Here is a 26,736-nt window from a genome sequence, read left to right as displayed (position 1 = left end):
TCCTCTCTCTCCTCCCTCCCTCCCTCCCTCCCTCCCTCCCTTCCTTCCCTCTCTTTCTGTTTGGATATTAGCTCTCCTAATGAGTGCGAGGTGGTATCTCACTGTGGTTTTGGTTTGCATTTCCCTTATGATTAATGATGGTAAGCATCTTTTCATGGATGTTGGCTATTTTTACATCTTTTTTGGAGAAATGTCTAAGTACTTTGTTCATTTTGAATGGGGTTTGCTATTGTTATATTAAGAGTTCTTTATATTTGATGAATATAAATCCCTTATAAGACATGTTTTGTAAGCATTTTTCCCCACTCTGTAGGCTGCCTTTTTGCTCATTGTGCCCTTTGATGAACACCTTTATTCTTGTATACTAAAGCATAGATATACATAGACTACATGTACATCTATGTACATCTAAGCTACACATGAGAGGAAAACCTTGGAGTGGAATTACTACTTCAACCTACAAAAGTTGTTTCAACTTAGACTCTTAACAGTTTATGACCATTCCTCCCATCTTCGTTTCCATGCCAGTCCATAGAAGAGATTTTTTTAAAAATTGCCAAGGACGTTGAAAAGGATATTTTAATACATAACTACTCTGTTCTATACAATAAGGGCCTGTTACATCGTGGTTAAACTATTAAACAAATTTTAGTCAAATCATGTTCCCTGGAACTTAACATGTATATTTGAAAAAAAAAAAAGTCCTACAACTTAGAAGTTGAATTTACCACCAGCCCTAGGGTAAAGGCTTTTACTTTATTTTTTATTAAAAGCTCTATAATTAGTTCTTTTACCTCAAGTGATTTACTTAATGAATGGTGCCATTTTATAAATTGAGTAAACAAATCTGCTCTAATTCATAGCTAAAGAAATAGGAGAAGCAGTTTGCCAGAATGAGCCAGCGTATGCCAAGGATTCAATCTCATGGCCCAGAACTCTCTTCCCATTGCCAGGACCACTGTGCTGCCATATGTTTCCAGTTTCAGGGACTGAAAAGGTGGGGATGACAGCATGAATGACATAGGGGCAGTGGGAAATGATGGGCCATCCGTTTTCTGGGAATTGTATCACTGCAGTTAAGCAAAGGACCTGGCCCACGAGGATATTGACTCTGTGATTATATTTTAAAACAATAATAATAACAGAAGAAAATCGGACTTTTAGATCTTGAGACCAGAGGGGAAAATGGTAATGTTCTATTCCCACTTTGATCAAACCACCTGTGTAAAGAAAGGTCCGTGAGGTCTCCACACAAACATCAAGGAGGTTTCACAAAGCCATGGTGCTCCTGTGCATTTTATCTTCTTTCGTTGCTGGAACTTTCTGCACAGAGCATTGGTGACACACCACATTTACTTGTCCTACATGATTCTGGGTTGGAACATAAACGTCTTACTGTTCCTAAGGTCCTCTACTGCAGTTTATTAAAAAACCAGAGAAGTTGGGCCTGGTGCTTCCATATGGCTTTTCTAGTTTATTGGCTCTATTTGCTTGTAAAAATATGTTTTCAATTACACTTAAAACATTTGATTCAAACTACTTTGGGAAAGTTAAGATGTATTGTTTTCCTTGCTCACATCACATACATTCTGCTTTACCAGGAACTAATGGTGCAGTGCACTGATGTCGGGTGGCCAGTGATATAACAGGGTCTGGGGAAGAAGGTGAAGGATAATCTTAAGCTATCAATAAGAGAAGAACAACAGAAATTGAGTGTTTATTTTGGACTCATTGTGAGCATGACAGATTATGGGCATGACCATAAACGACAAAAATATATGTAAAACTCAGAGGAAAAAATGAGACTACTTGGAACACAAGATCAAAACAGGAAATTTTGGTTTGAAATGAGCCTCTTTCCTCATATAGAACTTTCTAGATGTTTTTGTCAGTCAGCCGTATCTAATTATTTTTCTTTGACAATGATGCAAAATTGGAAAGGGCTTTAAAACCACAGTTGTCAGTGGGGCTAAAGGGGGCGTTTTTGTTTTTCTCAGAGGAGCAATCACTTACAATGAATTTTTTTTATTGATTATTTAAAGCATTACATAGCTCATGATTTATCATCTTTCATACATTACACTTACAATGAATTAATAGTTATTATTATTAGTACTTTGTCCAGATCCTGGACAACAGATTATTGTTTTATTGAATGTTGGTTAAATATTCATCTGTTCAGACAGAAGGCACAGATGGATTATACTGGGCCATGACCCAAACAGGAAAAGAGAGGCAGCAGTGAGAAATTACGTGGGGGTAGTGACTAAAGTGCCATGAAAACATCGCCCCCCCCCCCCACTACCACCACACCCATGACCTGTGTTGGAACATCTAAGGGCCAACCATGAGTTCAGCTACGAATTAGCTCATCACAGAAGAAGCAGGCAAAGGTGGCCTAATCCAGGAGCCATACACTGCTCAGCATGTGGACCCACTGGGGGCCTGCTGAGCTGAGCTCACCAATCAGGGAAAGGCACTTGCTTTTTTATTTTTGTTTTCTTTTCTCAGCCAATTATTCTCATGGTTCCCACTTCCAACCACAGGACCTTAAGGTACATAGAATCACCTAGAATGCTGGTTAAAAATGCACATTTCTGGCCCCACCCATGAGATAAGATTCAGTAAGTCTAAGGAATGTGCAGTCACTATGCAGGTAGACCCTGGACCCACTTTAAAACATTCAGAGAAACTACCCACAAGGAGGATGAGAGAGACAGGATGAGTACTGTGATTATAGTTTTGTTTTTTTGTTTTATGTTTTTTTACATTATCACTAAGGGTCTGCCTTAGACCTTTTCATCCTTCCTTGAAATTATGGTTGCTATAGATATCTTGATTTCTGAAGAATTCTTTGATCAGACTGTTGACCACTCACTTTTCCTTTTCTCTTTTTTTTAGAAGGGAACTTATTTAATCTGAAAAGTTTATCAAAAGTCTACTGCAACTTTAGTTTTTAATGGAATATCACCGCATGCATCCAAAAAATAAATTGTTTTACTCTCATCTCTTGGCCCTTTGCTGCATTTGTTAACACTCACTTTTTCTAAACCTCTGGCTGAACTTTGAATCAGATACTTTGTCTCTAATATCTGTGCTTCTCTGATTTTCATTTTCATTTCTGTATTCTTTATTTATTCTCTCATTCAGCCATACCAAGGATCTGCACTTGGTTCTTGTACCTAAGACACACTGCTTGGTAACGCAGACTCAGTTCAAGCCATAGTGAGGTAATAGACCAGCAGCAGAGACAGCTAGATAGTTAAACCAAAACAGTGGGAGTGTGGGGTGCCACAGAGGGGTGTTGACAATGTGAGAGCACATAACAGGGCCACCTAATTTAGTCTAGCATGTCAAAAAAGGCTGCTGGGAATGCTTAGGGAACTGGGAAGGGATGAGAAGGCAGAAATGGAATGGAAACTAAAAGGTAAGAGCTATGGCACTTTGAAAAAGAACTGTTGCTTTTATGTGGAGAAAATAGGTGATGTGGCAGAGAACAGGGCTAGAAAGATGGGCAGGCCCTGATGGGGAAAGGCCTGGTAAATCCCAAGACAGAGTTTGGATGCTGAGTCCTCTGAAATACTTCTGAAAGCTTCAAAACAGGTGAATCACATTTTGGTCTTCACTGAAAGTATGGTGCATGTGACACATGGTGCAAATAATTCAGAGTAAAGTCTCCAAGGAGGTGGGGAGGGATAGGAAGCTCAGAGCATAGGCAAGGGAGGGCATGTGGGAAGAGAGGCATCTCTCCCACTGTGACAAGAGGGTACGGGCAAAGGACAGATGGCTGGCAGGTTAGACAGGTGTTTGGTAAAAGAAGGCTGAAGGTGTTTTTCCCTCCCAGAAGAAAAGAGTGAAGACACCTTTGAGATGTCTTTTAGAGCATTTCAGTAATGATACTTTACTAGTGACACAAATTCCTCAATTGAGTGGTATGTAGGATAAGACAGCTGCTCAATCTTATCAAAGAATGACATTAGCTATTTAGAAATATACCAGCAGTATTAGTTTTCAGACTGTCAGTGTCTTTAAAAATTAAAACAGAAAATCAAGAAACAACTAGAAACAAAGGCATCTACCAAGTTAACGTGTATGAATGCCTCTTGTACATTGTAGAGTCATATGATTAGGTTAGAATGTGACAGACTTTCCAAAAGCAACATCTAAGAAACCAGAGGCAATGACATATGATTAACCTGGGGATGTAATAACCAATTTTAGGATTAGAAGTTTCTTAGTGAAGACTCTCAGTGCCTCTTTCATTTTCTGAAGCATGTACAATTTTTTCTCCCAAAGGATGTAGGCAGATTTCCAGGTACAAAGCTATGCCATTCTTCTATTTGTCCTAAAAGCAAGTTGAAGCTGAAAAACCATCTTGAAACTGGAATTAGTAAAGTCTTAAACAAACAAACAAACAAACAAACAACTCAAGATTTCATTGAAAGGCAAAGTTCGATCATTTCTTGTTCAAAAAGTCTGACAATAGAAAAGGGCTTCCTTGGGGGACAGCAAAACCAAGTGGACTTTTCTCCCAAATCCATAACAATGGGCAGTTTTGGACAGATTTGGAATGTGCCTTTCTTTTTGCTAAAGACATTGTTCCACCCTTGGCCTTCCAAGACTCAGAGTTCAAAGCTTCACTACTACTTTTTTATGCAGAAGCAAATTGACCACAACACTATTAGAAAAAGACGTGAGTCAGTATTTGGCTCTTAATTTCTTTGTTGTGTTCTTTGGAAAAGAAAGATTGTAAGGAAAGAAAAGCAGGGAAAGAAAGGCTGACTTCTTTTGCATCTTTTCCTTGTAGGGTGTTTGTTTAAAAAATAATAACCCAAACCAGGCTATTATTGGGATTTATATTAAGCATTTCCAAGTTTGAAAGAGGAACAAAGTCCACCAGACCCTTTTGAGGTCTTTTGTTTTTCTCATTATACAAATAGATAAATTGAGTCACTGAGAGTGAGATAATTTCTCTGGTCTCAGCTGTATTAGATGAAAAGAAAGCAGGAACTCAAGCTTTTGGATTCTAGGTAACCACTTTGATCATGATTTTATTGGAAGCTGACAATCAAGAAGTTAATAATCTGTTATGCTACACATTAGGGAGATGAGATTTTTTTCTAGTCATTAGAATAACCCTCACTTTCTAGATTCTTCAGGGAATGAGACATTTTGGAAATTAAAATTTTCCTAATAGCTGACGTTTTACATCTTTAAGGGCCAAAATGTGCTTGCTTTGATACCTTTAAAATACATAATCTCCTTAATTCTTTGAAGATGTGATCAAACAAATGTCAACAAATTCATACCTGTTGTGATTCAGTGACTTTAGGCGCTTCCTGAGGTTGTATGAATATATGTTCCCATAATGAACGGTATCATGCTTTTAAAATCCTTATCTTTTGAAAGCTTTTTCTCTTCCTTTATTTCTGGGCCTCCACATTTCTGATTCTTCCTGCTGAAAGTACACTTACTTATTATCTTCTTTCCCTTTCTAGTTATGTGCTTCAGTTCTCCTATGTTCTTAGAAGTTGAAGAATCATGTTTGTCAGAATTATATGTAAAGTAAACCAAACAGGCTTTAAGTGAGGATCTTAATGACCTCTACCTTCAATTTTCTGAGCATTTTTGACTTCAACTTTTTGTTCTCCCTTGTGTACCGGTAGACTTGAAATTTTCAGAAATCAGAACTTGAGATAAATTAAATGGTATCTTGGATATATGTTGCTTCTAAAGTTCAATTTGCAATAATTTAATTTTTTTTCTCCAGTGATTTTATTATTCATTCCATCAAAACTGAATGCTAAATGTCTGACTCTATCCAGGACCTTGGGATCTCTCAGTGTTTCAGGATTATCCCTGGGGCCAACAGTATTGATTGTACTATCTTGGTAGTAAATGGAAGAAGATCTCATAATTTTTGTTGAAAGAATACCAAATAAAAGGTGTCTACTGTTTTGTGCATTTTTAGGTAAGTGTGCTAAACATCTGAAAAAAACATTTATTAAACTGCTGACTCTTTATCTTTTTGGCACTTAGGGAGGGGAATGGCGTTCAGATTTATCATCTTTAGAACTTGAGATGAATTAAAAGTTCTTGACTGACAGCCTTCTGTTGGGTGGGGATGGGTGTGTTGTGAGAAGACACTGGCCCCAGGAAAGGCTCAAACACTTTGATTAGCATGGAAACAAACAAACAAAACATAAAATGTGGCTTTCTTTTTGAGGAAAAAGAAGAGAGGGGTTTTCACATTCCTTATGCATTTATGCCCCAAGTGGCTTTTCAAGTTTCTATGCGTTTTAGCTGAAAACCCTGGGTGCAGGTGAAATATACTTGGATGGTGTCTGTGGGGTTCATCACATGTAGGTTCCCAGTAGCTATTGGCTGAAGGACTCAATGAGTTTGAGTTTGAAATCTTAACCAAACAAAGCTGGGATCATTGAAATCGAGGGGGAACTCTGGTGGTTCTTCTTTCTTTGTCTTTATGGACTAAAATACCTTCCACTACGGTTTGCAATTTTCCTTATTCCAAATATGGGCAGCTTAGATCCATTTTCTTGAGGAAAATTTAATTGAAGACTTCTTGATAATCAAGGCACAGTAAAAATATTAGGACCTTTTTAGCAGAAGAATGGAATTCATTTAAAGTAGGATTCTGATGTACTGACATTAAAGGTTGTTGGGCATATGCACATGGCTTGAGGAGGTCTATTTTTGCACCAAAATGCAGGGTTGGATGCATTTGAGATGCTGGCAACCTCAATAGGAGTGCTGTTGGAGCATAGCAACGTGAACTCCAGAAGCCCGTGGGAGTTAAGATCTTAGCTGAAATACCAGGACCATAGCTGTATGTGTGTTAATGTTTGTGTGTGTTCAAGCGCATGTGCACATACATAATACGTACTGACACTGTTAAGAGAAGCAGGTACCCTTGCACTGAGAAGGGACTATGAATCCATGACAATTTCTTCCTTCGGAGGAGCTGGTAGGAAGATTGAAATCTTGCCATTCAGTGAAGCAAAGAACAACAAAACAAAAACCCCAAAGCAACCATCCTTGAGCCAAAATGAAACAAAAATTCCCAAAGGACCAGAAACACATATCAGTTCATCTTACTACCATAACCAGCTCACAGCAGGACCCTGGAGGGAGAACCTAGAGTTCACAAGAAGCTGTGAGGCAAAGAGATCCTTAGTGCTTCTTTTTTGCAATATACAGAAAGCAAGACTTCAAGGCCATTCTCTCCCAAATGTTCACTCTGCTGGCACTGAAATAGCATTCAATAACTGTTTGTCATTAAGTAACTAACTGAGCACCTTCAGAGTACCAGACACTTCCTGTATGTTATCTCAGGATGACAATCTTGAGAGGTAGACTTAGTTTAGAACACAGGGGAAAAAAGACTCAGTGAGATTCTGTCTTGTTAAGGGTGGCTGCATTGTTAGAAGTAGAACTCAATCCCAGAACCTTTTTTTTTTTGGGGGGGGGGTACTAGGGAATTGAACTCAGGGGCAGTCAACCACTGAGCTACATCCCTAGCCTAATTTTGTATTTTATTTAGATACAAGGTCTCACTGAGTTGCTTAGTGCCTCACCATTACTGAGGCTGGCTTTGAACTCACTATCATCCTGCCTCCAGCTACTGGGTTGCTGTGCCCAGCACAGAACTTCTTATACTAAATTCAGTGCTTTTTATTCACAATGTGGGATGGGGGATGGGGGTACTGGCTTCCCACAGATAATGCATAGTATTTTCTTTTTAATTCATGAATGGCATGTATTTGGACATTAAATAGAAAAGGGATTTTAGAATTTCATTAAAATAATTAACAAAGTTTAAGTGGATTGGATATCCTTTGAGATCATAAACAGTATGGAAGACAACCTCTAAAACCATTTCTGCGGGCAGAATCCTTGATGCAAGTTAACTGCTCTATGATTGAGGGAAGTTTGGATTCTCCTCTTTTTAGAAATTTCAATTACCATACAGTTTTTTAAAATTAATACTTTAATTGTACATGTTAAGGGGATTCACTGTAATATTTCCAGACATGCATATAGAGTGCATTGGTCACATCCATCTACCCTTCTTTTTCCCTTGCCCTCCCCCTACCTCCAGCACCCTTCCCAGTTCCAAGTAATCACTATTCTAATTTCAGGTGGTTTTTTTTTTTCAGTTTCAAGTTCCACATGTGGTACTTGTTTTCTACCTCTGACTTGTTTGGCTTGACATGATGTCCTCCACTTGGAAATGACATGATTTCATTCTTCTTCATGGCTAAATAATCCTCCATTGTGCATATACACTTTGTCTTCTCTGATTCCATACCTTGCTATTGTGAATTTCAGCACAATAAATAGGGGTATGCAAATATCTTTTTGGTATGCTGCCTCCACCAAAACTACTAGAACTGATAAATGAATTTAGTAAAAGGCAGGATACAAAATGAACATACAAAAATCAGTAGCTTTTCTACACACCAATAACAAATTTGTTGATAAAGAAATATTGAAAGCAATGCCATTTGGAATAGTCACACATAAAATAATATATAAAATTGGTCTGGGGCTGTGGCTCAGTGGTAGAGCACCCGCCTCACATGCGTGAGGCACTGGATTCGATCCTCAGCACCACATAAAAATAAATAAAGATACTGTGTCCAACTATAGCTAAATTTTTTTTAAATATATATAAAATAACTTAGGAATAAAATTAACCAAGGAAGTAAAAGATCTCTACAACGACAATCACAAAACACTGGTGAAAGAAGTTGAAGACACTAAAAGATGGAAAGACCTCCTATGTTCATGGATTGGAAAAATTAATATGGTTAAAATGTCCATATCCAAAGTGATCTATTCTTCTTGAAAAGCGCCTTCTCCATCATGGAATCTGGTTCCCTAAGTAGTTTTAGTTTCCTAAGTAGTTGTTTGAAATTTCCATTTTATGCTAGTGGGATGCTCTGGATCACTTCTGCATATAATACTGTTAAAGATCAGCCTGAATTTGTACAAAGAAGGGGACTTTAGGAACAGGGTAATATAGGTTCATATTCTAGCTCCAACACTCACTCTCATAATGATATTGAGAAATTTACTTAATATTTTTGAGCACTTGAAATACATATTATGGTAAGGGGGTGACTCATAGTGGGGTAGGGAGGGAGAACATGGGAAGATTGGATGAATTCTAGATAGGGAAGAGGGGTGGGAGGGAAAGGGAGGAGGAAGGGGATTAGTAAGGATGGTGGAATGTGATGGTCATCATTATACAAAGTACATATATGAAGACTTGAAAGTACATATACAGAGACATGAAAAATTATGGTATATATGTGTATTAAGAATTGTAATGCAAAAATGTACATGTATAATGGTTAAAAAAAGAATTTATAAGTACTAAAAAATACATATTATGGGCTGGGGCTGTAGCTCAGTAGTAGAGCACTTGCTTAGCATGTGTGAAGCACATCGATCTTTTGCACCACATAAAAATAAATAAATAAAACGAATGCATTCTGTTTATCTATAGCTACAAAATTTAAAAATAAAATAAAATACATATTGTAAACTGTAAGTTTCTCTGCAAAGGTTAATTGTTACTATCATCATCACTATTTATAAACTATCTTCAGGTTGAAAATTTCCCACATTAAGATCCTTGCTAACTCTCTTTTGCTGAAATGGTGATAGTGAATTCTATTTCATGAATACAAGATACCAAACATCTCCAGTGCACTTTTTTTTTTTTTTTGAGGAAAAAGACTCAGGGATTCTTTCTTTGGCCACTGGCTCATGTCTGTAGATGAGAATTTTATTTATATGTATTCAAATGTGATTTAAACACATGGTGATTGTTTTATAGCTAAATATAAAAATTTTACAAGTTAAATGTTATTGCTATCTTTACCATTGACTCTAAAGCTTGCTTATGCTATGATTTGTAAACACTTTACAAGGCAGGGGAAAATACACACCCATAATTATTTCTTGATGTTGTCTGGCTCATGATAGCAGGATAAATTCTTTTATTTTATTATTTTAGAAAAAGTTTTCATTGAAGTTTTTTTTCCCAGTCATTCCAAATAAACTTAGATCTGAATGGAAAAGAGACAGCTGATTGCCTGGCTTTTCAAGTGGCTCTTTTGCCCTTATCGTGCTCTTTGCTGAGTCAGAAGGAAGGCATGTGGTGCAGTCGACCTCTGAAATCATTAAACATCACTGTAAACTGTTGCTGCTAGAGACTCACTTGGGTTTATTTTCTGAAGTCTTATTAATAAGTCAGAATCTAATCTGCAGCCAGGCTGTTTGATCACCGTGCCCTTGGCTTTGCCAGGCACAGGATTTTACTGCATGGTTGGTCTGCTGGCATGATGATTCCTGAAGGGCCATCCATAAGCCAGCAAGTGCCAGGGGCACATCATTGTCAAATTCCAAAGACATGCTACCTCCCCTGACCTGTTGGTGGAGTGGCAGCTTTTCATAGTGCCTCGGGTTGTCCACTATGGAATGCAGAAGGAGAGACAAAAAGTTCTGGGAAAATCTATGATAAAGAGTTACTTTCCCTCAGAAACTGGTGAGGTTTCCTGGGGAAGATGCAATAATCTGCTAATGGTACTGTTTCAGATACCCAGGGACAGCCTTCCTCTGTAGAAATGATCAAATGAAGATTAAAGCAATTGTATGGGTATTTTTTTGGGTGCGGGTTCTGAGGATTGAATCTAGCAGCACTTCTCCAATGAGCTATATCCCAGACATTTTTAATTTTTAAGACAGGGTCTCACTAAGTTGCTTAAGGGCTCACTAAGTTGCTGAAGCTGACTTAGAACTCGCAATCCTCCTGCCTTAGCCTCCTGAGTTGCTGGGATGACAGCCATGCACCACTGCTCCCTGCTTCAGTGGTATTTAAATCATGCTTTCCCCCCAGTGGCAAAAGAGAAGAGACGACAATGAATAATGGAACTTTCTCAGGAGTTCAGCTCAAATTATTTCATACCATTTGGTTTATATAGTGATAAAGGGTCCAAGGAAAATTATAGTACAATTCTGAGGGAGTTAGAGCCATTAAAATTAAGAAAAAAATAAGGCAAATACCATACGTACAATATTATTAAAGTTATAGGTTACGGAAGAAGACTTCTTTAAGAAAATGTAACAGGTAAGAGGCACACCCAGGAGTCAAACAATGCACTGAACACATTTAGCAAACAATAAAAAAAAGCACATCTAATTTATTTTATTCAGTAGTTTGTATTCTCACTCAGGAATTTAAGCTGTAGCATATATAAAGCTAAACATTCTATATTGTCCAGTACAGTAGCTTCTAGCCACATATGGTAAGTAATTTTAAATTTAAAGAAATTAAAATGTAATTTTAAAATTCAACACCTCAGTTGCAGTATCCACTTGCAAGTATTTAGTAGCCATAGGTGGCTGGTGGTCACCATATTGAATTCTCTCACTACAGAGAGTTCTAAAGGACATGACCATTGACAGGCATGTTACTAACACTTAGAGTAACTTATAACTTGTCGGTCACAAATAAGAAAGGATCAATGCAGGCTGTAATATTTAGGAAGGGTTAGGAGAACCTAGGAATTATGGCTATTTTGAAAGGTAAAAAGGAGAGTGGGGGAAAAAGGCATGTCTGGAAGAAAGATAGCCTATCTGGCTTAGATCAAATTCTTGTTATAAACTCGAGGGGGATGAAGATAGAATGATAGGGCTGGGGTTGTGGCTCAGTGGTAGAGCACTTGCCTAGCATGTGTGAGGCCCTGGGTTCGATCCTCAGTACCACATATAAATAAATTAAATAAAGGTATTGTGTCCACCTACAACTGAAAAAAATATATTTTTTAAAAAAGATGGAATGACAGGTTGCAATGAGATAAGTTGAGAGACTTGAATGCCAAGCTAAGGGGTTGGTTCTATATTTCAAAATGTTATTTAATATGTGTATGTGTGCATTTGTATATATGTGTATGTACATTTTTATATATGTGTGTATATATTATATAAATATGTATATACATATAAAATATGTGTATATATCTCCTTTTTTTTTGTAGCAGTAGTAGTACTGGGGATCAAACCCAGAGCCTCGAACATGCTAGGTAAGTGCTCTAACACTAAGCTACTCTCCAGTCCTTTTCATTTTATTTTGAGAGAGGGTCTCCTTAGGTTGCTGTCTTCAAACTTTTGATCCTCCTGCCTCAGCCTCCTAAGTAGCTGAGATTATAGGTGTCTATGAATATTTTTGACCAGGATACTGATTGTCCTGCAACAATAGCACCACCCAGAAAATAATTTTCCTTTGTACAATTTGATAAATAGGGGTCTAATATTTAATATTAGTGTGCCAATAAAGAGTTCATCTTGCGCTCTATGGTTAGCTTCAACATTGAATCAAAGCCTAGTAATACTGTGTGTGTGTGTATCTTTGTATTATGTGCAAACACACATAGAGGGAGGGAGAATGCACGATCATGTTACAGACTGGCAAGAAAGGGAGATATGGAGGCTCAGTTCTTGGTCCTCTTAGAAGACCACAGGAAAGCCAGTGGAGCAGTTATGGTCATTTCATGAAGGCCCAGAGAATTGGAGTGTTACAAATTTTATTCAGTACTTTCATTCTTTCTAGGGTGTTCATTTTGGTTAAAGTTAAGGTTTGGCTAAGGAACTTTACAGAATGGGAAGCAACTCACTATGTCTGCAAATACTGATTATATCAAGGCTTCAAAAATGGACTTAGACTAAATTGTGCCTTCTTAGAGAACACTCTATGAGGATTGAGAAGCATATTAGAGACTTCTAATTCACCATCCATCTACTTTATTCTCCCATCCTGCTTTTTTCCTTCTCTCCTTTTTACGTGTGTTAAGCTTCCATCATGTGTCAAGCATTGAGGGTACTGAGAAAAAACAGCACTCTTATGCAAGAAGCTAGATATGTAAATAGGAATAGAGACATAAATCAGGCCAAAGCCATAACAGGACAGAGATGATCATGACAAGGCTGTGCACAGAATCCTAGGAGCATGAAGGAGGGGCACAGGGCAGCTTGGGCAGCCATATCTCCATAGAGGAGAAGATAGTTGACCTGAATCTTGGGACAAGAGTAGAGATTACTCCAACAGATGAAGTGGGGTCAATGTTACCTTAGAGAAGTATATCAAGTGCAAAAGCAAAGGAAAGCATGGCAGAATGTGATTGAAAGAGAAACAGGTAGACTTTGTTTCCATTTTTTGTCTTTGACTTATCACAAAGCCCAGGGCTTGAGGTATGCCTTTCCATATATACACTAACTTCAGGCTAAGCAGCCAGTGTAGACAACAGAGTTGTCCTGACTCTCATCATCAGACTTCAGGTTATAGTAAAAATAACACCAAAGCAAATGATCTGGGGAGCTAAATTTAAGTTTTTTTTTAATGTTTCAAAGTGTCTTTTTCTAATCAGCTTCACATATTATCATGGGACTTTCTAATTCACTAAAAACCACATGCTAGAGTGTCACTCTCGTTACCAGATTGACGCCAAGGAACTTGTAATCCTTTGAGGAGTTTATGGAGAAAACTTAGCCCTTCAGAATTACCCAAGGGACAAATAATAGTTTTTTCTTTCTTTTTTAATTATAAAATTCTTACTTTTTTGGCTCCAGAATGACAAAGTGCTTTTCAAAATAAAAATATGCAAAAGAAATAGAAATTAAAATAACAGTATTAAGCAAGAAACAGAGCCAGTCAGCAGTGTCTAGGAACAGAGCCACTGGAATTCTGTCACTTTATGAGTCAGAGGCATTGTCACGGGAGTAAATGTTTTTTCTTCCCTTTATAATAGGACCAGGCATGATGAGAGGCAGCACTGAGATGCAGGAAGATGATGGGCTTTGGACAGACTTGAATGGACATACTGGCTGTATTGCTTCCTAGCTGTGTGGCTCTGGACAAGCTGCTTGACAGAGTAGAGGCTCAGTTTCCTCATGGTTAAGTTTTTGGCTTGATATAAGGAATAGAGAAAACGGGACTAGTACGATGTCTAGTTTTGTTAGACAATGAATATTTTCTATTATTATAACTATTAATGACAAGTTTGAATTTTTCTCTCTTGAATGACTATGAGACTCTTATTTTTGTAAAGGAGAGGATACTTGACTCTTGTCACTTTTCAGATACTGGCCTCTACGTACTAACTTTGTGAAAGGGAAAGAGAATTCCCAAAGTAAGAGACCTAAGAGAAATTGGGAATCTTAAGGGGTGGAAGGCCTGAGTGTCATAGATAAATCAAATAATCTCAGGTGGAGTAAATTATAATAGACTATTAGTATTTTCCTATTACTGAGATTAGGCTCCCTAATGATAGTGAGAGGGCAAATGTTCAAAGAAGATATTTGGCTAATGATCTCAGTTAATTAATAATGGGTAAAGTCTAAACAGAATTGTCAGCTCAGAAATTGATGAGACAGTTCATAGAATTATCTAAGCTTCTTGTTTATTGAATTTATTGCTCATTTTTGGCCACTTCTCTATAACAAAATATCCAGAGAATGATAACAAAGGGAGAAGAAAGAGACAATTTTAATCTGTCTACTGCCAGGAAGAGTTTTTTTTTTTTTTTTTTTAAATGGAGGTTGAAGAGGAGAGGAGAGCATTTCCGCCATTGTTATTATTGTTACTATGATAAAGAACTGAGCCATAGAACAAGGCATGTCCATTTGCTCTTGTTGTTCTTTTTCCACATAGATTTAGAAATTTATCACACTGGGATTGTTTGTTATTTTATGGCTTGTCAAAGCACATATCTTATATTGATGTTCAGTATGTAGTACATAATAAATAACAGCACTGAAAATACCATATCACAGGACATTTTGAAATAATGAAGTAGGAAGTGATTTCCAAGCTGTTCACAAACTGTTCCATAAAATACCAATCCCAAGACATGCTCTTGGGTAGGGGAGATCTGCTATCAAATGTTAATATAGATACCAATTAGTATCCCAGTTAGTAGTGCTTTGAAAAACACTTTAGAAAATGTTGAAGAGGGGATAAAGAGATTTTATGCAACATAATAATTATTTTTAAAATAGCATCTTTCCCTAGTTAAAGTAGAATTTTAGATCACAAATTCTTTGTGTGTGTGTGTGTGTGTGTGTGTGTGTGTGTGTGTATGTGTGTGAGGGAGAAATTCCCCTTTGATGTCAAAATATGGATTGGTAAACATAGGCCTTTTGAGGCTTTTTAAGCCATAATTTTTGTTTCTTTCCCCTTTTCCACTTGCCCTTGATCTTTTCTGGCTTTTTGAGACATGTGGGATTATCCTCTGTATTCTAAGAAGCAAGAATGCTCTTGCTATATCTTGGAAGGTTATGTGCCTATTTTGACTGGCTCTGTAGAAATACCACAAGCCATTCCCAGGTGTTATGAGTATAATCCATTTCCTATACTAAATAAATAACTGTACAGCCATGCTGAAGTGGCCTCATTCACCTGGCAAGAAAGACTCTACAAGTGTTTAAGTGATAAAGAGAGTGGTTATTTGAGAATTGTTCTTCTTTTATATATATATTATTTTATATTATTATATAAAGGCACAGAGGTGATTAGTGACTTTCCCCAGGCCCCAGAGAGACAGAGAGAGTCTAGGTGTTTTTGAGATTAAAATACTGAAGATTTTTCTGGAATGGAGGATTCTTGAGCCACATGCACACCAACTCCATAGCTTCATCTCCATTGATATCAGAAATAGAAGTAGAGAGAGGATTACTCTGTTTTGCTGCAAATGTCATAGTTTTTTTTTTAAACAAAGAAAGCAGCCCTTCTCTGGTGTGCCAAGGATTTATTTTTATGGTTCTAATTGATCTCTATCCCCCAAAGGGTACTGAATTATGCAAGTGTCTCAAGTCTTAACAAGTTATCCCCACACAGCTGTGCAATGGAAATGTTCAACAGAAAGGTATTCACTTCAGTCTAGGCAAGGCCCTGGCTAGTCCCTGGAGACCCACATGCAGGGAATCAGGGTTCTGGGCCATATTGGTGGGAGAAGCTTGTCTGGCCCATTTCTATCTTCTCCTCTCTCCTATCTCCTTCCCCTTATCCTGCTGACAAGGGAGGGTCTAGTTATGGCAGATCTTTTGCCCTCTTTGTGCTTGTCTCTCATTGACCTCCAGCTGCCAGAGTTTGTTTATTACTGAAATGAGCATTTAGATTCAGTCTTGGCTGGTGGTAGCCTTGGAAAGAATATTTTCTAAGATTGCTTTGGTTTTCTTTCAAATAAACTTCTGCAAGCCCGGACATTTCTGGCATTGCTAAAATGCGGGTGATTTATTCTTAGAGGCTTAAATTAGGAATTTTTTTGAAAATGAAAACTAACAATGTTAGGAACACTCTAGCCACCGGTTGTAATAGACACCTTACTCTGCTTTTTATCAGAAAAATTCAAATCTGAAGGCTCCCCCCTGGCAACAGGTTCCAATCTGAAACCCTCAGCCCCCTGGCTCCCTCTACTGGTGAGCAACCTCCCTTCCACTCTTGCTGGCAGCTGGAGATTGGAATAAACTGGGAGGGAGACTAGATGTGCCATTTTAAAACTAGGAATTGTGGATCCAATAGCATATTTTGCAGCAGATCCCTTTTCTTCCCTCATTCTTCCAACCTCAACAATCTTGGCTACCTAAGTCACAAATTCTTAGCTGCACCTAGTGTCTCCCTCCATGTACTTCTTGGCTTTATCTTATGTCCGCCTTTCATAAGAGGTTGCTGTTTGGATGGATTGCATTGATGAGTGTTATGACTCCTCATGGTTCAGACTGGGCAATCACTAAGTAGAGACTTTTCAATAAATATAATAATGTACAGTTATCACTTTGGATTTATGAGTCAAGTTTAGACTTAGCTTTATCGTGTACATGGCATGCCAGTTGGAAGCATATATTAAATGGGATGATTGCTGCTGGTAAAATGCATCCCAGTTTCTCCATCCACATTCTTTCAGGCACTTTTTAGATCTGAAGTCACCCTACTAAGCTGAAGGCAGCTATGATTTAACCCTTCTGCTGCCTGGTAGTGAAAGTTCTATATTCAACTGCTTTTCTTGCCTTAGTATATGGAGGCCAAATTTCTAGAAAAATAGCAGTTTTATCTTGTTAACAGAAGGGACTGGAGATGTTCCCCAACAGGCTGGATACATGCTATTGCCTGGGGAAGCCAACAGCTGACACCCACACCCAGGCCTACTCAGTTAGTTGGAAAGTAGCACATGGAGTGATTAATTGCTTTAGTATCAGCACATCAAATGATCCAAAACCTAGATCCATGTGATGTAAACATGTCAATGGAGAGTTCAGTAGAGGCAGCCCTCTCAAGAAAGACTTAAGAGGTCGTTTTCACAATAACGCTTAAATTTAGTGATAGATTATGTACATTTTAACATACAATAAATCAATTTCAAAATCAAATTACTCTTTCAAAGATATGCAAACAATTGTCAGGCATGCTTTAGAGGAAAGTGAAGAAGCATCTGGGGTAACATCTGTCTACTCTTTCAGGGTAAATTGCTTCCAGAAATGATATAAGAATATTCTTTTCTACCTTCATCACTTTCTGTAGTGGAGGAACTTTGTGTGTTACCAGTAATTGTGTAATTGTGTCGTTATCTCAGCAGAGAATATTTTGAAATCTTGACATCCATAGTTATTATCTGGGTCAGAGTTAAGTCTAAAATGTGGTCAAATGAGGCTCTTTTTCCAGTTGAAGTCCAGTCAAGGGTAAAGAATAATTTGAATAGATACAAAGCCTATACATTTTTTTTTTTTTACCAGTGTGATCCCATCTTTTAATGGTGCAGTGCTTAAAGAATACTGACCCAGATGGGCGTTCATCTCTCACATTGGGGGTCTGGGTTCACACCATCATAAAAACCCTTTCTCCAGCACCTGGAATTTCTCAGGAATCTCTCCTCTGTTTCAGAGGTGTGGACTCTCATGGCTGCACCTTCCTGTCTTTGTATTGGTGGCTCCTGATCACTCCTCCTTGCCCCCATTACACCTCAAGCCTACAGCCTCCAATCAGCATGCTCCTCATATTTTGTCTGATGGTCCAACATGTGTATTTTGCTCTTTCTCTCTTTAAAGACTCAGGAAGGTACGAGGTGGTTAGATTGGCAACACATTGTCTGTTGGGTGGAAGAGGAGGAAGATTATACTGTAAATCATCATACATTAATATATTAACATTTATGTTCTGTCACATAAATATTAGAACGAGACCTTAGTCCTCATCATATTTCAGAAAATAATATAACTTCTATAACTCAGGTAAAGGTGGGAAGGAACAGGAAGAATACTGCAGCCACTGATGAAGTTTAATGAACTCTTCTATGTTTCCTAAAGCATGAGGAAGTCTTTTAAACATTTGAGATTTGAGTCCTTATCTGTCCCTACAGACTTCTTATAGGGATTATTATGGAAGGAGATAAGAAAGATGGATTTTTTATACTCAGCCATTTTCTTAAATTTGAAAAAAAAATTCATAATTTCTCACACCGAACACAGATTTACCCAGCAGCTATTAGGTACCCATTTCTGGAACAGAGAAACACATACAATGATTGGTGTTGATCAGTGACTCTACTCCTCACATGTTTGTATCAATGTTTCCTAGACATTCTGTGGCAGAGGTATAGCTGTAGTCTAAACCTCTACAGCTGTGGTTTCTGAGAACCCTACGTGTTGGATTCCTACAGGATGCTCAGCATCGTCACAGACACCTTAGCTTCATGTTGTGTGGGGAGACACATCATAGTTACTCAAGACAGAGCACTGACTACAGGGTTTGGCTACTTGATCTTGGTTCTGCTACACCCATCTAAGTGATCTTGGGAAAGACATCAACCTTTCTGACTTTTCCCATCTGTAAAATGAACTTTTAGTTAAGATTAGCTCCAAAGTTTCTTCTAGCATTTATATTTTGGATACTCTAAGTTCTTGTAATTATCAAGAAGTTAGAAACTGGAATTTTTTTTTTAAAAGGTGCTTCTATAGAAATCTCAGAGAATTTATTGGAGGAAAGGAAAAATTCTAAATGATCTTTTTTTCTAAGAATAAAGGTTTAGAAAAAAATGTGACTTTTTTATTTGATGGAGTGAAAATTTATATCCTATTTAAGAGAAGTCTGCGGAGACTTTGGGTAATGAGAAAAGCCACAAGTATGAGTGGTACTCCAAAAACTTGGTCTATAAGAACTGAAGAGATTTCTTCCACTGAAAAAACAAAGGCTGTGGTGTAGAGGCACTGTGACTACATCTGCAAATCCTGAGAAGGTTTTGCTAAAGGACAGAAGGGCCAGTTTTTGTTTTCCAGGAAGGGAAATGGAAGTGAGCTCCAAATAAAGGACACAGAGGGTGAATCATCAGGCATCTTTTAATGCATCACGTAATCAGCTTCAATTGTCACTTTAGCTCCTACTGGACGTTGAGAAATCAGAATTCATTATTTTAGATGATTATGGTTAGTTCTGGAGAACTTTTTGTTTTATTTACTTTAGTTTCCTCCAATGCAATATCACCGCCTCGATGGATCTGTGTACGTAGGGCTTCCAGGTTGTGGATATTGTCACCTTGTGTGACTCCCTTTAACTTCATTCCTGTAAATCTATTTGCTTGGGGAAAGATGGCAAAGAACCTCCTTCCTCAAACAGCAAATAGTTACTGATGTGATAGTGGAATCTCTGACTAGCCTGTTGGTGCTGAAATGTGGTTAACTCTCTCTCACTCTTTATGCTTCCTTGGCTCTCTAGAAAAGGGGAGTTAGCAAAGCTATAATTTAGTACTGTGGGGTGTGAACAGCTGTTAATGACTGCCAGGCCATTGGGAGATCTTTCTTATTATATCCTTAGCATTTGGGAACAAGTTGTAAACTTGCTCCTTTCTCTCCACTGTTCCCCACCTTTCCTAGATGAATTAGATAGTGAAAGATCTTTTTCACAAGATGCTAAAGAGAAAGATTCTCTAGATTCCACAGGCATCCTTTGTCTCCTTAACCTCTTCATCTCTTCTGCTTTTTTTTCTTAGCAATTAGAACAGTGCACCTCTCTCTCACAAGACTCCTCACCCAAGTCTCAAGACCAGTTGCTCTCTTTACATTACGCACATACATGTTTATGGGGAGCAAGTGAAGAAAAGGAAGTTTACACATGCAGAAAGACCTGTTTCTCAGTGGTTTCTTGGAAGAGCAGGGATTGGGAATGTGTTTATGTCTTAATCACTCTGTAGTTACCCATACCACGGTGGGTGACACTGGAGAAGAAGTATATTGCTGTTTCTAACCTGAAAATAAATAATCACCCAACACTGTACCCTCCAGGAGAGGGTACTCATTATTTAAAAATATGTTTGGAGGTTTTATGCCCATAATTGAGCTTTTAAAATTATAACTGGCAGATTCCTGTGGGTTTTAATATAGGGCTGAACTGAAATCATTTTTGTCTCTAGGACTCAGCTATTCTCTTTGGTCAGAGAAGGAGAACTAAGGAGAAGAACAAGTTAAGAGATGGATCTTAACTTCATCAGTGGTAATACTCTCCTTGGTGGAAAACAAAAATCAAAGAAACAAACAATTAAGAGCAGACATGGATTTTGCTCTTCTTCATCCCCCTCAGACTGCAAGAGTTATATTTTTATCAGAGATCCTGATCATTTTTCTGTGATTTCTCCAACTTCACTCTTAATTCCTTTTTCATTCCCATCCTCCTATCTTTGATTTTTTCCTTTCAAATGGAAATATAGGAGCATATGCTTTTTGATCATGGAGAAGACATATTTTGCAATTTTAACAATAGTAGAATATTTAAAATGTTTGTTTCCATAAGTATGGCAGGCCCTGGAAGTCAGCAAAGCACCCTTCTGTGTCTCTCCTGAAAGGGGCAGCCACTTATCTTCTCTTTTTTTGAGAAATGTTAAGAAGTCAATTAAAGCCTGCTGCACTGGTGTTGGGTAAGTATAGCCAAGAATCGGACTCAGGGGCAGTTTAAAGGCAAAAAACAGGAGACTGATATTACTACATCCTGGGCAGAAGGGGCAATACTGGGGTTTTCTGTGTGAAACCTCACCACTGAGTTTTCTAAAAACTTAAGAAGGGAAGTGCCAACTTGCTTGATATGTGCCCTATGGAAGGAATCATTTTGGTAAAGCCCCCTTGGGAGGGTTAGATCACCAACAATCTAAGATGATCTCACCCAGTTAGTTATTTAGGGGGTTGAACCTGATGGCACATAGGAAGGCAGTTACTGTTAAATGGTTCATAGCTGATCCAGTGGACTAACTGCCAGGAAAAGCAGAAGCAAACCCCCAGAGAACGCTTTTCATCCCCAAATTTAGGAATAACAGGGAGCTCTTTGACACTGGGAACATTTCCCCCTACCACGGGAAAGACAACTTCACATAAGGAATCTAGTGAATGAAGCGGTGTATGTTCATCCTTGGGATAATGGGAAGGAGTCAGACACTACCATAAAGGAAGAAAGAACTTGGACATATCAGGTACTTGGTTTGGCCTTGTTTCATACCTGTGCTCAGTCATGGTTGATTAGCCAGTTACATCAGATATAAAGCAAGACATCTGCACTGTGGCTTGAGATAAAAGGTATTTTAATATGTTCAGGTCACATATAATCTTGGTCAATAGCAATCTTTTATCATTTTCTTAAAGGAAACCACACGCCTTTGCAATAATTTTTTTTCCAATGGAAAAAAAATTGAACATGACAGAAAGCTTTACATATAACTCTTTCATTGAGTAATAGTAGTGAATCCCTTCATTCTATCTCAAACAGACTTTTAAAATATCTTTTGCATTAGAAAGACCTTCAGTGGGATATCTAACAATGATTTCTAGTTTCTTTAACAGAGGAAAATTTTGTACAGCTTTGGTGAGTTTTTCCTTCTCCTGTGAAACAATATAAACCAACAACCAAACAAGAAAAGGGAATGGGTTTCTCTTACTTTAAGAACCTTAAGGGCCAAAATAGTGGTTTGGTTTCCTGACTGGCAGCTTCAGTTTGCCTTCTCTAAGCGGTCTTGTGCAATTCCCCAGAGGAAACATTTGAAGAGGTTTTTTTTCTCCCACATGAGAGAGAGTTTCATCCCACACAACCCACAGAAGTTGATGGCAAACTGCATGGACCAAGAGTCTTGCTTTTACTGAAGTAGCAGTGGACGGTGGTTTGCTCTCACAGGTGCACACACTCTTTCCACCTTAGGGAGAACAGATTCGTTTTTTTCCCAGATGGTAGCTTAAACACCTATTAGTTGTGTGAGAATCCCCTGCCAATCAGGTAGGTTTTGTTAGATGAAGGAAGAAGGGGTGGTGAGGAGGATTAAAACTTTCAAATCCACTCTAGCTGATTTTTCTTTATAGCAGTCTGGTGTACACAGAAGTATTGTATAATCTGGCCTGTATTTTTCTCGTACTGTGAAACATATTGAATCGCTTTATGTTTAGGTGTGTGTATAGAAATTCATGAAGTTCTTTTATATACTTTCCTCGTCCCAATACAATTCTCATTTTAAAACCTGGTGAAAAGATAGCTTTGTAAGAGCTCTTCCTGCCCCAGCTTGTAAATTTGGATTTGTTCTTTCCTATCTACCAGCCACCTGATTACTGTCCCTGTGCAAAGGGCACCCGTTCACATCATTTTTTCCAAGCACTTAAACCTGGAAAGATATTTTTTTTTAAGGACTCAAAGAAGCTGTCTTGGGGGGGTTGGAAAACATGGCAAAATTGTTAGCAGACCTTTTGACTGTGCTATTTTTAGGAAGCTAATTGTGTTCTTTTAAAGTACATTTTTGACAATGGGACAATGTTTTCCTTGCCCCTGCTGATATGTGAAATATTTACAATGAAAAACGTCAGTATTAACACCCCAAACAGATACAGTTTAACCTCAGCAACAGTTAGCAAGAAGGGAAAAGGGATTTAAAAAGAGAAAAGGGTTTTGTAATATTTATGCTGCTGTTTCTACCGAAAAGGAGTTTTATTTCACTGTTCAAACAGAAGTTTGTTTTCAAACCAGTTGCTGTAACTAGCAACCAGCAGCTGATCGGGCATCCATACAAATTAACTCTAACCAAACAGTGAGCGCATTGCCCAGACCTGACTAATTCCCCCGCAGGAACCCCTAGTAGGTCCACTGCCTGCAGAAGTGTCTTACCTTGTACACGTATGATCAGGGAGACAGGCTCGCGGGCTCCCACGGAGAGGACCAGGGAAGTGCTCTGATCCGCTGCTGGTAACATGCACTAGGCTTTTATGGGCAGGTGGGAGGAGCTGCTCCTCATAGTAGGTGGGCAGGGAAGGAGCGGCGGGCGGGCAGCCCCGGGAGGAGCTGGACACTTCTCTGGGGAGGGGCCGAGAGGGCGGAGGGGGCAGAGCCCATTGCCTGCAAGAGGGAGGAGAGACAGGGATGGGTGGGGGGAGGAAGAAGGAGTGGAGAAGGGCATGAGAGAGAGGGAGAAAATAGAGAAGGAGATCTAGACCACAGATGGGGAAAAGTTGGGGAGGAAATGAATGGGGGGCAGGTGGAGGGGAGAGCGGGGAGGGAGAAAGGGAGAGAGACACTGAGAGACCGAGAGGCAAGATTTGGAAGAAAATGGGAATTGGATCATTTTCCGGTTTTGATTGACATTTGGTGAGGGAAGTTGTGTGTGACAGTTAATACTAAAGGTGTTTTCTGTGAATTTGAAAGGCTAAATAACGGTTCGGGCACACGGAAGGGTTCTTACACTGAGCAAAGGAGTAGGGAGCTAGTCGTCCGAGCCGCACAAAGTGCTAGTGGACCTGGACCAGGACCTGGAGCGCAAGGGGACCTACTCCGCCTAGAGCCTGCAGAGCCCCTGCAGCCTTCGCAGCCGCGGTGCTACCGGCCCCAGCAAAACCCAGCCCCATCCCTCATCAATCCAGCCAACGCTGATTTGACAGGGAAGTGCTCCTTGCTCCTGTGGTGTTCAGTACCCAGGGCTCCTATTGAGACTTGTACCGCATTAAGGTGTATCAGTGGAGACCGGTTTGTGGAGAGGAACCAGCCCTTTCCTCCAATCCTCCAACGTCTGCTTATGTAACCTAGGATTTCAGGGCTTGCTGCCCTCTGGTTATTTTCGATATTTAAAAAAACTCTCCTTCCCAATGATTGGCAAACATCTTGGTGTCACAGTCCTTTCTCCGTGTCTTAAACATTCAGGGAGGATTCAACCAACAAGCGCTGAAGGATCAGGCTGAAATTATTAAGAAATGCGCTCAGAGAAAGAAAAACAAGCTCCTTTCGCTGCTGAGTGGTGACTCACTTCCTAGCCCAAACCTGATTTTTGCCACCGAAGGAATCAAAGCATTTTAAGGGAAAAAAACTTGAGACTAGGGGAAGGGGGGTGGGGGTGCTGAGAGGTGGAAGGGAGAAACAGAGGGAAGAATGGGTAAGCCAATAAGAATAAGGGATAAGTTTTAAATGAGTATTTATGTATGCACATATACTCAATCAGTACTCACTACAACTGAGTTAGTTATGGTCCATATTATGCAGATTTTTTTAAATGAAAGGGATCTCAAAGAGGTTAAGCAATTAGCTCAAGCTAACAATAGGTAGAAAGCCACACAGCTAGTGAGCTTGAAGACCTTCTGCACTCTTCAGTGCACAAGAGTTTCTATACAGAACACCTAATTTGATCTCCAGTTAGGCGTGTATGTCTTTGGGTGGTATCAGGTGCCAGGCAAAGGAAAACTGATGATTAAAGGGCAGGGCTTTTCAAACTCTGTAATACTTGCATTTTGGGCCAACCAGTTCTTTGTTGTGTGAACCTCTCCTGTGCATTCTAAAATGTTGAGCAGCATCCCTGGCCTCTACCCATCAGATGCCACTACCACTACTCACTCTGTGGCCTCCCACTAGTATGAAAATAAAAAATATCTTGACTTAGCTAAATGACTCAGAAGGGCAATTTCCTTTCCTCTCCTTAAGAACATCGGTCTAGAAAATATCCACAATTATAAAAAAAATTTTTTAAAGAATCTATTAAGAAAATACTCAGTAGTGCCATTCAAATAATAATCATACTTGCCACCATATGTGCTAAGTTGTGCTAAGTTTACACTGGACTTAGTTTTTATAGACATATTCTCAACTGTATGCCTCTCCAGCCCCAAACCAATTGATTCATTTGTAACAAAGCTCATTCTCAATTGAATATACCTGGAAGTCAACAAAGTAAAATCCTATGTGCTGAGGATATAGAGAAAGATTTAATGATTCGTGTAATAAAAACTTTGAGATTTTTATCATAAACAGAAATTTGACATTAAGGCAGTTATTCAGATTTGCTCATGATGTTTTTTGACATTCTTATTGGGCTTAATAATGGTAACTTTTTGGTTTTGTGTTTTTTTATTCAACTTACATTCAGTAAAATTTTTGGCTATAACAAGTTCTAACTAGAGGTTTACTAGCTAGCAGTATATAAGTTCTCAATAAATATGTGTAGTCTGACTAACTGAATAAATGAATAAGTGACATCTGTGAGTTTTGACACAAAGACTAGACAGTAGTTATTCACTTAATGAATGAATAAAAAAATTAATGAGTACTAAGCTAAAACTTTAACCTTAGCTTTTCTGCCCAATTGCTATTTGATTTGATGCTTTCTATATTTGGTTTTCCTCTTTTCAAATAGTATGCCTTTTGAGGATGTATTCAAGTCTATTAAGTGAAGTCTATGACATGAAGAACACATGTTACTGGACCTGGAAACAGGACCAGTCTATTCCTGAACTGAACTCTGAAACCAAACATGACTTTACAGGTAGGATTCCAATTCTGGTACTTTACAATTTAGCAAAGAAATGTGTTCTGGGCAACAAAAGAAGACCTAGGTAGAGGAGGGTCTGGGTGATAAAGTATGTTAGTGAACACCTCCATTAGGTAAGAGCAAATCTTCTTTTCAATCCTGATTTAATTTAATGTCTCCCAAACATTCCAGTTCCATCACATAGTTGTGAAAAGTAGGAAAAAAGGAGGGGGGTGGGTAACAAGAAAGTACATTGAAAGAGAAGGCAATTGACAGCTGTAGGCTGTTTTTCTTCTCCCTTTCCCTCCTTCACTCCCTTATTTCAAACCTGAATATGCAGCCAACATAACAAAAGCCCTCTTTTCATTTTGTTTGGAAGGAGCTAATGATTAGTTAATTTCTCCAGTTCACACTTGCCTGAATCTGATTTGGTAGCAGATCTGGACTATGAGTTGGGAATCCAGGAATGTGATCTCTGAGCTGACTCTAGTGTGCCCTTCCTAGGGTCTCTCCAAAGGTGACTAAGAGTTGAAAGTCCTAGACTGGTGAAAAGAAATGAATCCAATGACAGCATAGTAGATGCTCTGAAGTTTCCACTGTGTGGGTGTACTGCCAGCTATAGATGAACACCTTACTTTCAAGTCCTTTGCAAAAGTAAAAATTTTTTTTGGAGGGCTAGGGGTTATTCAGAATCAATCAATTAACAAATATTTATTAAGAATGGATACTAATCTGTGTGGAAGTATTTAACAGAAAAAAATGTGGCTTTGTTCTTGTGGAGGTGGAAAAAAAGCATGAAATTCTGCTAATTAGGTAGTTAAGAGACTTCAGGTAGGAAGGGGCATTTGACCTGGGTCATGGAAGGTAGCATCTGGATGCAGGGTGATGAACTCCAGTGCATGGCAGGCTAGGGAGG

The 26,736-nt window shown here is 38.7% G+C and overlaps 1 protein-coding gene across 2 annotated transcripts in view; it reads right to left on the bottom strand.

The window, feature by feature from the left end:
- Window positions 1-23,362, bottom strand: part of COL8A1 (collagen type VIII alpha 1 chain) — a 150,685-nt gene extending 127,323 nt beyond the window's left edge. The window contains exon 1 of one of the 2 annotated variants that reach the window (XM_081300828.1): window positions 23,201-23,362. The gene's annotated coding sequence lies outside the window, so the exon portion shown is untranslated. The remainder of the gene's footprint in view (window positions 1-23,200) is intronic. The other variant, XM_081300829.1, reaches the window with a different exon arrangement.
- Window positions 23,363-26,736: the final 3,374 nt, after the last annotated feature.

Source organism: Spermophilus citellus (assembly GCF_964194105.1).
Source record: "Spermophilus citellus genome assembly, chromosome: 7".
Taxonomy (NCBI): Eukaryota; Metazoa; Chordata; class Mammalia; order Rodentia; family Sciuridae; genus Spermophilus; species Spermophilus citellus.
The sequence above is the reverse complement of the archived record's forward strand: the minus strand, read 5'-3'. Positions and strand labels throughout refer to the sequence as shown.